The sequence below is a fragment of the Dermacentor silvarum genome, chromosome 6 (genome assembly GCF_013339745.2).
Source record: "Dermacentor silvarum isolate Dsil-2018 chromosome 6, BIME_Dsil_1.4, whole genome shotgun sequence".
NCBI lineage: Eukaryota > Metazoa > Arthropoda > Arachnida > Ixodida > Ixodidae > Dermacentor > Dermacentor silvarum.
In genome coordinates, this window is record NC_051159.1 from 138821966 (window position 1) to 138836722 (window position 14757).

At 43.8% G+C, this 14757-nt stretch overlaps 1 protein-coding gene and 1 non-coding gene across 2 annotated transcripts in view; both read right to left on the minus strand.

Moving 5' to 3' along the window:
- The window catches only part of LOC119456085 (hemicentin-2-like), a 169826-nt gene that overhangs the window by 28840 nt on the left and 126229 nt on the right, over positions 1 to 14757 (minus strand).
- LOC119457151 (U6 spliceosomal RNA) lies at positions 8276 to 8377 on the minus strand. The gene has a single exon (XR_005193167.1). It is a non-coding gene; the product is annotated as a U6 spliceosomal RNA (small nuclear RNA).

Below are 14757 nucleotides of genomic sequence, written 5' to 3' on the forward strand. Positions count from 1 at the left end.
AGCAAGATGCAGTCAGTGTGATATCTAGATACAATGATAAGACATATGAAATCACATAGCGCGCAGTGCCTGTAAGCCAAGTTTGCGTGTCTCATACGTTCGTGTCTGTCGTCTTTTTTCGCGTAGCGTTCCGACTACATGCTTTTGGCTTGCCCCTTCAGCATCGACCACTGTCAGGTTGTCTGTGGTTTGTATACCTTATAACCACAAAGTTGTCTCTGTCTTCGCTAATCTCAACGGGTCATTGCCTGTCCCGTGCTATATATATATATATATAGTGACTATTTCCATGATGACACAACTTCGCCTTTGATAAAAACCACATACTCTCTTACCATATGTTAAGCACCGCGTTCTTCGCGTCGTCATTAACAGCAACGTCTCATGGAACACCAACGCGTCTATTTAAAGAAGGAGCTTTACTCTATGGATAGAGGGGAGGTCGAAATTCTTCTGTTAAAGTTTTTGGATGCACTTGTGCAATTGACGTTGCACGTTGCACTTGTACAATTCATGCTGCACGTTGTGCTGCAGTAGCAACTGCGTATCTTGCAATCGGGCCGAAGAGGACCTGGCAACGCAATATCGCACGCGAAAGGAGGAATGGGGGAAGGCAGCTCGGGAGGGAGGGAGTGCGGCTTCTACTCTGTCAGTAACTGCGTACTTGTACTTTGCACGGATGCGGGCGGTCGCGCGAACCGTATCTTGAAAGCGATCTGCACATGGCTCCTGCATTTGTATGCACTGTGCTTCCCCGTTCAATTTTCGTTGAAGCGATAGACCGCACGAACCTTCGCTCACTGCTCCCTCGCTTGCTCACGCCAGCGTTTCGACAGCGTTTGTGTGCGGTCATCGAGTGTGATCTATTTATGTTTGCTTGTGCGCACTGACACCATGCTTATTAATTAAGTTAGTAAGCGACTGTGTCCTTGTTTATACAGCCAATAAAACTACTATCCTTACTCCGTATAACTCTCTGCTAATTTGCTATCGCAATTCATGTTTCGCCTTTCGGGCGAAACAGCGAGTTTTTTCAAGGATCCCCGACCATCCCTTGGCATCCCTGCCGGCAAATGTATTCTTTTCTTTGAACGTGTTTAATTTCATTTCTGTATGAACGAATTCCCTCCTGCCTGGGCCACATGTTGGCCTGCAGTATTCTGTAAAAAAAAATAACGGGAACCCCAGCTATGTTTTCGCGACTCCTAATTTCTCACTATGAGAGTATATCATCACATTATACACCACCGGCGAGACCTTCATCTCCCCTTTGGAGCCTTCGACAGCCTCCAGGGTGCCTGACTATTCCTGAAATTAATACGAAAGTCAAGCATTCTTCAGTGGCTATAAAGCAGCTGATGCTGCTCTTATTGCGCGAAACGTACGAAGACCGCATGGATATTTACACTGATGGTTCGACCTCGCCTAAAATTTCAGCAGCTGCTCTTGAAAAACGGGTTACAATAAAATTCAAGATGTCACTCATAACGATATCCACGGCAGCAAAACTTCCGGCCCTCCATGCTGCTTTGAACTATGACACTGACCAACCAACAGAGAAATTGGTCGTGTTTCTTTACTAAAATGCAGGTCTCCGTAGTGACTAATCTGTTTTACATCTCAATACGTATGATAACGAAAATGAGATAAATTTACCAGCATCCTCTGTAAAAAGTGCACGATATCATCTTTCACTGGCTTCCGAGTCTTTGTGCCATTGTAGGTAATGACCTGTGAGTCAATGCTGCACAGTGTGCCCACAAAGGCACCCAGACTATTTCAATGCCACTGACGAGGAAGGGCGCTGCAAGAGAATTTTGCTTGCTTGCTCGCACGGCGGCACAAGCTTTCTGGAGCTCTCTGAACATCTCTATTTGCCGTCATTTGCCGTCTACGTATGCTGGACAATTTGTTATGGCTTAAACTACCAACTAGTCTCTCCAGCACAGATGCAACGCTGAAGTGCAGCGTATAGTTGGGTGTGACCTTTAGGAATGTTTATGCGTTCCGTATTTGAATGGCCCGTACACCAATGCATCCCACTTATAAGTGTAAAGGGACTATCAAACAGCTATTGGGAACTTGCCTTTAATACGACGCTCAGCGCATCTCTTTATAGACCGCACAAAGCCGACTTTGCTCTAGAACATTTTCTAGAATGAAATTATATAATTCTTGCCCCATTCGTAGCAAACCTGTAGCTCGCCTACTTGGCCTCCATACCTTTCCTCTTCTTGCTCTCTCTCTGATGAATAACGGAAGATGTTCTATGCGCATAATCTAACTGACGAGCACGTGTTGCCTTGTTTACAGCAATAGATGTACATACGGCTATTTATGAAACCTCTGTCATATAAGGCATATAATACATCTCCTGTATTTGAGGCATCTGATAGACTTGCGGACAGCGCTGGTGCTCCTTCCGGACTTGCTATTAACTCAGCCACAAGATAGATTCTCACTGGACATCATTACACGTGGATATGACAAAGCACAACGCAACTAAATAACAAACGGCTGGTTTTTCTGGCGCAATCACTTATAAATAAAGCGTAGAATTGATTCTGTTGACAAACCTTATACTATGAAATTCATATGCTTGCATTTACATATCTCGGCCAAGGGAAAAACTATTTTGCAGTCGAGTGCACCAATTTCTCTTTGACGCTTAACTGTATACGCATGGGTAGATTCGAGGCACGGCCCAAGCCTAGAAATGTTTCGTGTTATGTGTTACGTGTTGTGGTGGCAGATCATTTGGCGTCTACATTGGTTTGCCACGCGCGTATTCAAACCTAGAAACTCACAGTCGCCTCCACATAGTGTTCATACGCCGTCTTATGTATGGCACAAACTTACAACTCCCTTAGTAAGTGCTTTAAAAGGCACTCATTAAATGGTTCTTTTGCAATCGATCGATGCTCAAATTAAGGAATTGCTTTTTCTAACGAAATCGTCTGAAAACAAGGGATGGTGAGCTTCGCGGTATGCCTAAATTTTCTTTATACCATTTTTCGCCATGTACCGTAAACATACGCTTGCTGCCGAATTTCTCCGAAAAAATGCAAACATTGTATGGGCCATTGCGCGCCGTCCCCTGAGCACCTAAATAAATGCCCCTTCCCTTCTGCTTTCAGTGGTCCTTTGTCGACAGTGCATGCAAGGTTATGTTGGCCTTTCTACACGTGGCGCTCAAAAAGATGTGCTCCGGAACGGTAAGTCGTGGCAGCTCATTTCCAGCTGTTTAACAGGCCATTCTATCAACGACCCATTTTACTGTGGCTGTGAAGCGTGTAACGCGGGTTGCGAAGTATTACGACCGTGTTAAATTAGAATGTGACGCACCGACGTCGCATACGCCGGTGGAAGGCGCTAAAGGAACCTCCTGACATACTTAGTAGCTGATCAACACTGACCTTCTATTCTAAAAGCAGCCTTTCGTCCATTTTTGCAACTTCCGTTCTGGACGAGGAAGTGCAATCGTGTACTTGCGAAAATAGAGACCTGAAGAGGAACCACAACACAACCTCACGGTAGCACTGTGGTCGGACCGAACGAGGCAAGCTGTTAAACAACAATATAAGCTGCAAGTGATGCGAGAAGCTTCAGCTGTAATGGTTTCAATAAAGGGCAGTTATGACAAGGAGGTTTCGTTCTGATATTTGTTCTATAATTAGTTAAATACGCCTCGCTTATTTTTAGTTGCTGCTGCACGGCATAATTCACAGGCCAGTCATGTAGTGGCTTTAACTTTACTTTGAAGTGACATCATATAGGGAGAAAAAAAGAAAGCTCAGACTGGGGTTGCTCTGACATTTTAAAGGTAAAAAAAAACGGTTTCAAAGTCCCGATTTGCAGTTGAATGAGAAGAGTACAAGACAAACAAGATGCGTAAGCATGCGGTCGCTACGTTACTAAGCTTAAGTTCCCTCACATCTGCGCACGTGTGGTGATGTAAATAAATTCTCTCTAGTATGAGGAAGCATACGGCCAGAAATAATATATAGTTAAGCTCTTGATTTATCATCTCACTACAGCAAACACGAACCACGAATGCACAGATAACAAGAGTACCATGCTTGCATTTACAAGGAATCGAACACACAGAGCAATCCCAAAGAAGGTATGTTTCAATAAACAGTATAAATACTTTCTTTTTAAATTGAAAGTCAAGAAAGAAAGGACATTATTTGCATAAGAGGACACTCGCCACAAATATGATAAGAATAACAAGCAAATTTGGCAGTAATCTATTGCGAATCACGAAAATAAAATATGCCATCCGCTGATACAATAAGCAAACAATACCCCCTGGCCAACGTTTGCTGGCTTTGAATCGCTTAGCGTAAAATGAGCTTGACACAGAAAGGAGTATCACAGTGAGTTCACAGTTCCATCAGAGAACAAGCGAGTGTAACAAGTTCCGCGTCGGCTATGTTGACGACAGCGGTCTTCGGCAAGTCGCAACCAGGGTAGAGGTAGTACAATATCTTCCGAAACATTGCCCACTCGATGCTGTCTCAGAGATGTTATATATATAGTGTAGAAACGAGTTCACGAGAAGGACGCTTTCGCTTCCGGGAGAGGATTAGATTTGTCGCTGGAAACCCTCTTTTCCAGTGTCCGCGTTTGGAACGGAACGAATGGCTGTTTGTAAAACTTCAATCTGCTTCCCTACTAAACTTGGCACCGCATAGCAAGCCATGAATGCTGAATGCCTCCTCTAAAGTAGGGCACCAATGGAGAATAGCCGAAACAAGCACCGTCGTGTACTGCATTTTTTTTTTATTCCTGCGACACTATTTGACCTTCGAGCATGTTTACCCACAAGTAAACAACTGTGTGCCCGGGGCGGTAACTTACATTGGACTAAGCTGTATACTGTGGATCAACTTATTGTGACCTTTAAAACAAATATTGCCCGAGTGCAAACTACTTCGCCAGTAAAACGCTTTCTACAAGCGGCCCCCTGTGGTAATGTGCTTTCCAGGGGCCTGTTTTTGTTAGAATTTATTTCTTGCCATTCCATTCGCTGTTTATCAGTGCCGAGTGGTTGACTGCTGTGATTGCGAGCGCGTTGCTTCATTTGAACCAGTAACAAAGGGGTAGTATCGAAAATAAAAAGAATTGTTACAAAATATGGTCAAACAGCTTGAAAGAAGCCACAAAACCAACGCTAGAGATTTAGTGCAATCATATGATTATGAAATGTCCGCATACAGCGCCAAGCAAGATTCAGTTAGCTTTGACGAAGCCCCTCAAGGCACCTTTCGCAGTGAGCAGTTAACGACATTAAAATACATAGCAAAAAACGCTGAAGTACTGTCCCGGGCAAGGATCTAGCCTTAGGTCTTATGGATCCAGTCTTAGCGCTGCATATAGAGCACAATACGCACGTTTTAAGTGCAGTAAGGAACTCCCAGCTGCAAGTGGTTCCTCCAAAGTGCGCGAGATATTGCAGAGGATTAGGGAACTACTTGACGCTGGAGGGAGAGCACGACGTGATAGGTAATCCACAATAATCTAATTACTAGTTAGCAGGGCGGTAGTAATGATTACCAAGCGAGACCGTGGTTCAGCCAACCAATCAGAGGTGCGGTTTGCTGCGAAAGCACCAGTCCGGATTCAAAGCATGCTCCACACATGAAATGGTGTAATGCTCTGAACACCTTACGCAAATTCTGCTTTGAAAATCTGCGGCAGACGAAATGCATCTACTAAATGTGGGAAATTACACATGGCTACTTACCATATACTAAGGAGCTGCCTTCAACACTACACGTAATTATGATTTCAAGGAGCGTGTTATGAATGCATCATAGTCTTCTTTACTTCATTTTCTCATTAATACCCAAGCCAATCATGCACCTACAGTCAAAGATCTTAGCAACCAACTAAACTTAAATGAAGTGCTCTTTACGCAAGTTTATAAGGTTTAACGAGATATTTTGACAAAAATTTTAAATATAGCACAAATGGTGAATGTACAAACCTACCTTTCAGCACTTCTTCCAGCAGGTGTAGTTTCACTGGTACAAGGCATGCTTCAAACATTCACTTCAAATTTTCACACAGCACACTTCCCCTGCTATCAGGATGATCAGAGCTTGCTAATAATTAGTCTACAATAATTTAGAACTGCTCACTTTGAACGAGCAGCGGTCGCTTTCAACAATTGTTGACAGAGAGGTTACCGCCGATAATAATGTAGCTCAACATCCATCTCCTTGTTAAGAAAAGTAGGCACCACTTGGGATAAGAGATGCTATCTCCGAGTTGGGCTACTACAAACTTCGTAGCGGCATTCTTCACCTATATTGAATCATAGGGAGTTCTTTGACATTTTAGGTGCATTACGAGTTTTAAAAAATAGTATGAATCAATGAGGGCACTGTATCATCTTAAAATTTGTCTAAAGCGTGGTCACCCATAATGACATTGAGTGAATTTTATATGCCGTTATCTCTATATTTGTATTTAACAATGTATTTTTACCCTATACGTTCATTCTTGTTGTGTTGCCGATGTCAATCAATTTATATTTTTTATATATGTTCATGCATGTTCCCAAGGAAAATTTCTGAATTTCGCAGGCAGATAGAACAACCTGACATGCATTTCACTATCAGAGGACAGGGGAAGAAGTAATGTAAGGGACTATGATATGTGACGATGAGAACACAGGTATAAAGTGAGGTGCATGGTGTAGGTGCACAGCCTGGAGAACCGGCCCGCAGCAAAAATACTAAATACCAGCACATAAACATCCCGCACAGGCACTATTTTCTGTTGCTTATTAGTTGCATGATCAATTGTACCCTCTTAAAGCAAATGCTGGTATTGTATAACGGAACAGAAAATCTGCTTAATGTGGTGCTGCATCCTATTCAATATTGTTACACAAAGAGTGCATTGCAAAGCAAGCCTCATACTATTATCCTGCAGAGAATGAATGCGCTTGAAAGCATGCAATGGTGTTTGGTCCGCACAAAATCACGCGCACGCGAGTGCACGCTCGAACTCGTTACACGTGCACACGGACGCAAACACGCAGCCACGCGGCACAACCACGCAAACACCCATACATACATACATACATACATACATACATACATACATACATACATACATACATACATACATACATACATACATACATACATACATACATACATACATACATACATACATACATACATACATACATACATACATACATATGTGTATGTATGTATGCTCACACACACACACGTGTGGGCGCACCGTCACAGTTTAAGGCATCAGCGCAAGTCCCGAAATGCGTACTGCTCCTGAGCACGAAGATGCATGTTTGACTCGCAGCCATGCTGGCCGCTTTCCGATGGTAGGGGAATTTGGAAATGCTGCTCTGTGGAGCTGTTGGAGCAGTTACATAACTCCGGGTGTCAAAATTAATCCATAGCGGCCCACTGCATATATGATATCTTTGATAATAAAGACATCTTTTTAGGACGTAATATCGTTATTGCTATTATGCTTATTGTTGTTATTCTCATGCTTATTATTATTACTAGACTCATCCATACTTCTGCGTACCTTTGAAGGGTTTCTTGAAGAAAAAGGTCATTTTTAAGACTACACAGCAAAAAATAAATAAATAGCATTGTAATGATGCTTTACAAGCATGAAACAAACACCAAAATTGATGACAAGACCTACACGAAGCGTTTCCGCGCTGTAATACTTAGGGTGTAAATGTTAGCTGCCCCAAATTTTAGAAAATTGCTTTTGGCCTATGGTACTATTCTAACCCTTCATGTAAATTATTCGATGGGGTAGTTCATTACTTCTACGTGAACTCTAAATGATTAATTGAATATATAACGTAATTACGCTAATAAACTTGTTGATTATTTACATTACGGTACATATTTCTATCCACGAATCGTAGCTAATCAATATGCACGCCATATAGACTTAAAACGCATTCTGAGGACGACACTGGCTTAGAGATATGCGCCATCAATTTTGCGGTAAAAATGCGTTGTTGTTCCACTTACTTTTCAAAGAAAATGCTGTTTCATGAAGCCCGAAAGTAACTGGAACGCCAATGAATTTCGGCGGACAGCTTGAAAATTTATATCTCGAAACTTGCGTGCTTTTGACAATTCGTTTTAGGTCGATATGCCTTCCAAACTACCTAGGCACAATTCGTACATTGAAATATGTGCCGTAAAGAAACAAAATACCAAGTTGATTAGTGGAATTATAGTAATTATTCAATTTGGCATTTTGATTTCTCGTGGAACGCTTCACGATCTTGCGTGTCTTCTTGCGCAGGGGCAATGCTAATTGTCTCTGTATCATTCAAATTTTAGTATATGTACTTTGGAAGTACGTGGAAGAAATTTAGATCGAGGGTTGGAATTACGCTATCTGCCACAGCCAATTTCTTTTTTTTATTGGTGCAGCTAAGAAAAAATCGTGTCACTCAGCAAAGTAAACGCGCCAACACATGTTCAGTGCCTTGCATAAATTTCCACGCATATGCACTCCGGGAATGGAAGTCTGGCTCTCGGTCGACACAACATGAAAGAAGCGGTGAACCTCCTCGTAAGTCTGTGAGTTCCCGTCGCGGTTCTATCAGGCCGTCTCGTCGAGTTTCAATTGAGCTAAGAAAGAAGCTGACTATCTATAAACAAACCCTGCAGCAAAGCGAAGGCGTCCGCGCTGTTAGGGCGCTTCCTTTTCGTGTTCTTGCTTTCAGCGCCACAGCAGCCGCTTCGCACACACTACCGCGTGGCCGTCCTCCGAAGGCCCAGAGCAGTGATGGAGAGCGGAGCGCGGCACTATATTACCGACAGATACCTGGGAAGAGGCTATGTTTGCAAAACTGAGGGAAGAGCCAGAGCTACCATCAACATCGCAGACGCTGGAAACAGCGAAAGAAAATTCAGCGATGCCTGGCTGCTCGCATCTTTCCAGCTCACTCGCGGTAAAGCCGCCGCGTAAAAGCCTATGCACCAGAGAAACCTCGTGAGAGGAAACAGAATGGCCGGTATGGGAAGGGGTGGGGATTCAGCTATGGACCACAGCGTGGTACCGCTCTTTAGCATATGCATGAGGATGCAAAATGCCGGGAACCGTCGCAACGGCCTCATCCCGAGTGGCCCTCCTATAGCGATGCTCGGGACTTCGGTGGTCGACAATGGAGGCGCAGTGGCTCGCAACGCGGTCCCGGCCACATTGGCGGGGGCGTCCTGCCAGTCGCGGCGCCGGCGAGCCTCTCTTAAGTAGCCCGTCGGGCTCTGTCACAGTGCAGCGGTTGAGCACTCGTGGCATTCAGCGCCTCTGCCGCAACCATTGTATGCGCGAGAGAGCAACCAAGCGGCTCCGCCCTCCCTCCCACAGTCCGTATCCTCAACCCCCTAATGATTTCCCGTTTTTGCACCCCGCCCGTGCATTGAAGTAGGGCGCTGAAGGACGGCCAGAGCAGTACAACAAATTGGACCGTATCCCGAGAAGCGTGAGGCTGTCCTTGCTACATCGGACTTTTTTTGTTTGGTGCAGTTATTTTGAAAGCCGGCCTAGAATAATTGCTTGTTTTGTCTGCGTATTGGTTTGTTTGTTTGACTGGTTTGTTTGCTTGACTAGCTTGATTTATTTCCTTGTTTACTTGTAACGCACAGCCGGCCTGGCAACAGACGAGGAAAAAAATATTGATAACGGTAATGAAGGCCAGATGGCTGTTAGCGCTGCAAACAATAATTATAACTTCTGGGGACTTGTGGCAGTGGGTTCTTGTGCAAGCGACACTGATGGCGCTAAACCCGGGCGATGGATTCACGTGTTGGTACGCAAAAGTTTGAACGGTACCCTAGGAATATTACAAAGTATTATATGATGGTGGTGCAATGAATGAAAGGCCATCGCAAAACTTGTTTTTGTGTAATTTAGGGCTGAGAATGTTTTATTAATGTGTTATTTCGAAAGTATTTTGAAACCAAAAAATCATTATCGGGATTTTTCTGCACTTTTGGCATTCGTGGCTATTTTCTCGTATACCCTATTTATGGTATTTTCCTACTGAAACTACTAGAGATAATTATGGCGCTAGTGTCTGCAAAAAAAGTTGCGAGTAATATGGTGCAGTGAGCATGGAAATGATGGGTGGGATGTGGATTTACCTAAACATAAAAGCACAGACAAGCCTGTCTCAGTGGCGAATAATGTATGGTGCCCTCTGTCTGCATTTTGAACGTCTCTATTGGAAATTACAAATAAAACTTCAGCGTCCCAGAAGTTACAGCTTGAGTGAGATTGTGAACAAGCAATAGAAGTAAATCTGAAGCAATATTTTTTTTTGTAAATTGTTTGGGAAGTAACTAGCGTATGTAATGCGGTCCTGTAAAAATGGTTGGGGGCAAGAGACCGCATTTTCTAAACTTTGACAGGTTGCCCGGGTGATATCGTTTTGTTCTCGCAACAATGCCCGGATGTTTTCGTTAGAGTGCCCGGATAGCGGCTCTGGCTTTTGGTTCAAGGTCACTTGAAGGTCGCCGACAACGGGAGCTAAAAGCATTTCATGCATGAAAACCTTGCACTCGGCCGCGCAACGCTTGAAACAGTGAAGCTTGGCGATCGTAGCCCAGCATTTTCCGGAAGTGCGCGCGAACTTTTCATCTTATTACTCATGATGATGATGATTTCTTTTCGCGCGTCTCGGACTTACGGCCAGCTTACGGCCATCACTGCGCGTTGCATAGCACAGCTTGTAACGCCGACACCGCGTTCCAGGAAACCCACTCCGTGAATGCGTCTTGTGAAGGATCTTGTAGAAAGTGTGTCCCCTGTACCATTGTATCGCTTAATGTTTCAAGAAGGGCGTAGGAAATACGTGCTCAAGAGGGTTAAAAATATGCAGATACCATCCAACGGTAAAACTTTTTTCTTCAAGCTTCACACGGGAACCTTGCCGGTTAAAACGTGGCTAGAAGAAAAAGGCATTTATGTGGCGTGGGGTAGCAGATGCTTTCTGTGCAACAAAGCTGAAACTATTGAACATGTTTTTATTGACTGTAATAATGCTATATTCTTTTGGGATATATTACAGAGAACTTTAAAGATAGACCTACCCCTCAATCCACATGGCATTCGTTTTTTTACCGCCTGAACGCGATTTTGAACAGATGGACGTTATCTTCTTACTCGGGCTGCACGCCGTCTCGCGTTCTCTGTTGGCATATAGACACTGTGCTGTTAAAGGCCGATCTGTGCATGAATATTTTGTGGAAATGGTTGTGAAAGTACGTGATGTGTACAAAACGACTGACTTTCGTGAAGATGTGATATCAATGTTGGATGCTTTAGCAAATATAAAACGAGTGTGATCTAACAAACTCCTGTTCAGGCTTGTAGCCATGCTGGAAATAAAGAAAAAAAATGGCTGTATATCATAGCGGTTACGACGCTCGCTTTGGGACCGGGCGGGGCTACGCGGGCTCGAATCCCGCCTCGGCAAAAAAGTTTATTTTATTTTCTTTCTTGGTAGTTTCATGATACGCACCACAAATTACGACTGGCTTAAACAGCTTAGCTGTTAAAACTTCAGCGCCTGTTCCGCTTGAACATTAGAGGTTGAAGAGAGAGAGCGAGATTAACAGAAAGTCACAGAAGTCGGCCTGAGCTACAACTTGATCTGGCCTGAGCTATAGCTTGGTCTGGCCTGCTACTCCACACTGGAGAAAAGGGATGGGGAGAAAAAGGTCTGATTAATGATGATGATATGAGGAGGAGGTCACAACTAACGTTGTGACATCTCTAAAGCCGTGCGTCCTAGCTCAGTGGCTTGTAGAAAGTCTATAGCGGCACTTGTTATAAAGGCTGCGCTGTTTGCATTAGGCCATGTACTTAAAAGAAACTTGTCTGATGGCGACCTCTTATAGACGTTTGCAATGGTAGAGACCAATTTCTGTCGTTCTTGCACGTAGGTGGGAGACGCGGAAAGTACATTATCAAGTGTTTCTGGTACCTGACAGTATTCACAATTTGGGTCAGTATCCCTTCAACCTATGAGATGTCTATAACGCTTGGTGAAGGCGACACCAAGGTGGATCCGGCGCACCATGCTTGTTTGGCTTCTTTTGAGCTTGGGAGGCAATGCAGAATTTCATTTCTGGGTCCCATTTATGCACTCGCTTGTGTCGTTGATCTGGTAGGGTCCAGTGCTGCAACGTACGGTTGCGTATAACGCAACGAAGTGGGGCGTTTGTGTCTGTTCGTGAGAATGGAATGCGAACTTCAACCGCATTATTTAAGCAGTTTTTGATTCAGCATGTCCCAGTTCGTTCCCTTTCATGCCACAGTGTGAGGGTATTCATTGAAAGGCGATTTACGGCGATTTCAATTTGCGTGGTTGAGAAACTCTGCGATTTCTATAGCCATATTATAATAGGGGCCCCGTCTGAGGACACAGTCAGTGGTTTCAAGGGCTGGCTTGGAATCGCAGAATATCGTCCATGCGCGAGGAGGCTCCTCGGAGAGAAATCGAAGTGCCTCCAGGATAGCAACAAGTTCTGCGGCAGTTGATGTTGACCTATGGTCTAGTTTATACCACCGTGCGATGATCATCTGGTATGACGAAGGCTGCCGTGGAGGCATAATGTGTGACAGAGCCATCGGTATACACGTGCACAGTACCTCCGTACTCTGCATAAATGTCAAACAGGTTAAGTTAAGTTGCTTGAGGCCAATGGATGAAACGGATGACCTTTTTTTTTTTTGCAATTCCAGGGATCGCATCGGACGTACGTATTATTTCTTTTCTTATGCTTTGTTATTCGCAAAGTAATTGTTCTGTGTGCTTGTTCGAATCACCACCCTTTGGATTTCGTTGAGAAACTGTGCAGAAATGCCTTAGAGATACGATCGTACATCATTATTGATACTTTGTTGACATCTCATCAGAGCCTTTCCCTCCTATTATGTAACGTGAAGTCATCGCACATAGCCCGCTACATCTCTGCCATGAAAAAGGAAAAGTTCTCGCTGAGCTACCAAGCGTGTGAAAGCACTATAATGTAACAATAAGAGGAAAGAAAGTCGCCAGAAAGTTTCAGCTGATACGCTTAAGAAAAGCTACCTTTCGTCTGCAAAGTAAATAGACATAAATGGATACGAAGTTTCACTTGCAAATAGAGAAGAACATAAACTCTCTCCCAAGACACATTGGTAACACCCCCTGGTAATGGATTGAAATGATCAGAAGGACCAGCGACTGATACAGGCTCATTCTCGAGTCTTTCAAAAAGCCTTTCGTCAGGAATCTTTCTTTGTCTGCTTTTCCCTGGCAAGCCGTTCCTGCGAGGAAATAATTTCACTCGTATCCTATAAGAGAAGTAAGTCTTATACCTTTACCATGTAAATGTTTTCAGTGTTCACAACCCCCACAAAACCGGATATCTCCAAAAATTAAATATCCTTCGTTATGGCCCCCGCAGATAAGTATGACGGCAATGCTTGAAAAGGCAAACGCATCGCGTACCCAAGCGACTCCAGGGAATTTCGTAGAAAAACGAAGCCATACCGTGTTCCAGTATACGACAAATTTAGGTTTGACTTACTTGTTTCCACTTCAGTCCCCTCTATCGTCGGATACTAAGACTGCCAACTTAAATTCGGCGATAGAGATAAACGAGTGAGGTCCCAGGGCGTCAAAGATCTCGAAGTCGTTATCTCTTTAGATTTTACGGTGAAGCCACGCGCGGAGTCTTTAACCGCTGCGCTGCCGGTTCTTGCCACCCATGGCCCAGCGGTGCCTCTCGCTTCCGTTCAAGACGTGTACAGAATTTATTTCGCTTTCTTTCTTCTCCTTTAATGAGTATTTTTGTTTTATTTCAGTGAGCGCTTTTTCTGCTGCACATCCAATCTCAAGAAAAAAAAGGTACAAAGCTACGGTGATTAATGTATTTCAAGCCCGCATCCATAAGCCTCGAGGTTCCATTTCCTAAAAGCGGGTGGCAGCTTGTGTCTACCCTATTGTTTTATGTTTTACTTTGTCTTCTTTGAGGATGACGGAGAAGCCAAATTGTGATTTGTAGCCATCGGGTGTAGACGTCCAACACGCGTTCGATCTCGCTTCTACTGCGCCTGGGAAAGGGCGTCCTCAACAATTTGTTCAGGGTGGGGGATTCTTCATTGTCTATACACATAACGACAACAAGCACCAGTGTTTAGGTTTTTGTGATCTAAGTCTTCCTAGCTTTCCCTTTGCGTTCGTCTTCATGTGTGCGCTGCACAGACATCCATACAGTCGGATCCGAAATTCACTGCCTCCACTGTTTTTCACCTCTAGTGTTTTAATGATTCCTTTAATTTCTGAACTTTTGCTTAATTGTTTACTTAAACGTGGCAGTTTCTACTTATAATGTCCAGGTGATATCGCAGTTCACTGTTTTTACTATGTTTGATTCGGGCGTACCAGCAATAGTAGTGTGTTTTTTCTTCATTTTTTGTGCTGTTTCTCGACCCACTTTCGAACAATAGGAGGTCCACGCAGTGTTCAAAAATGTTTGAAAAATGCCTTTTTTAAATTGTAGTCGTCAGCATTTCAGGTTCGAAGCGCATTACGGCACATATGTCTGTTTGACGCTATTTAAGAGATATACATGCTATCTTAGGGAGACACATTAAAAGTGGGCTTTACTTTTTATTTGCTTGCCAACGATGGTTTTCTTTTAATGGTCAGCACTCCTCCCCTTCTACAGTATATAAGGATGC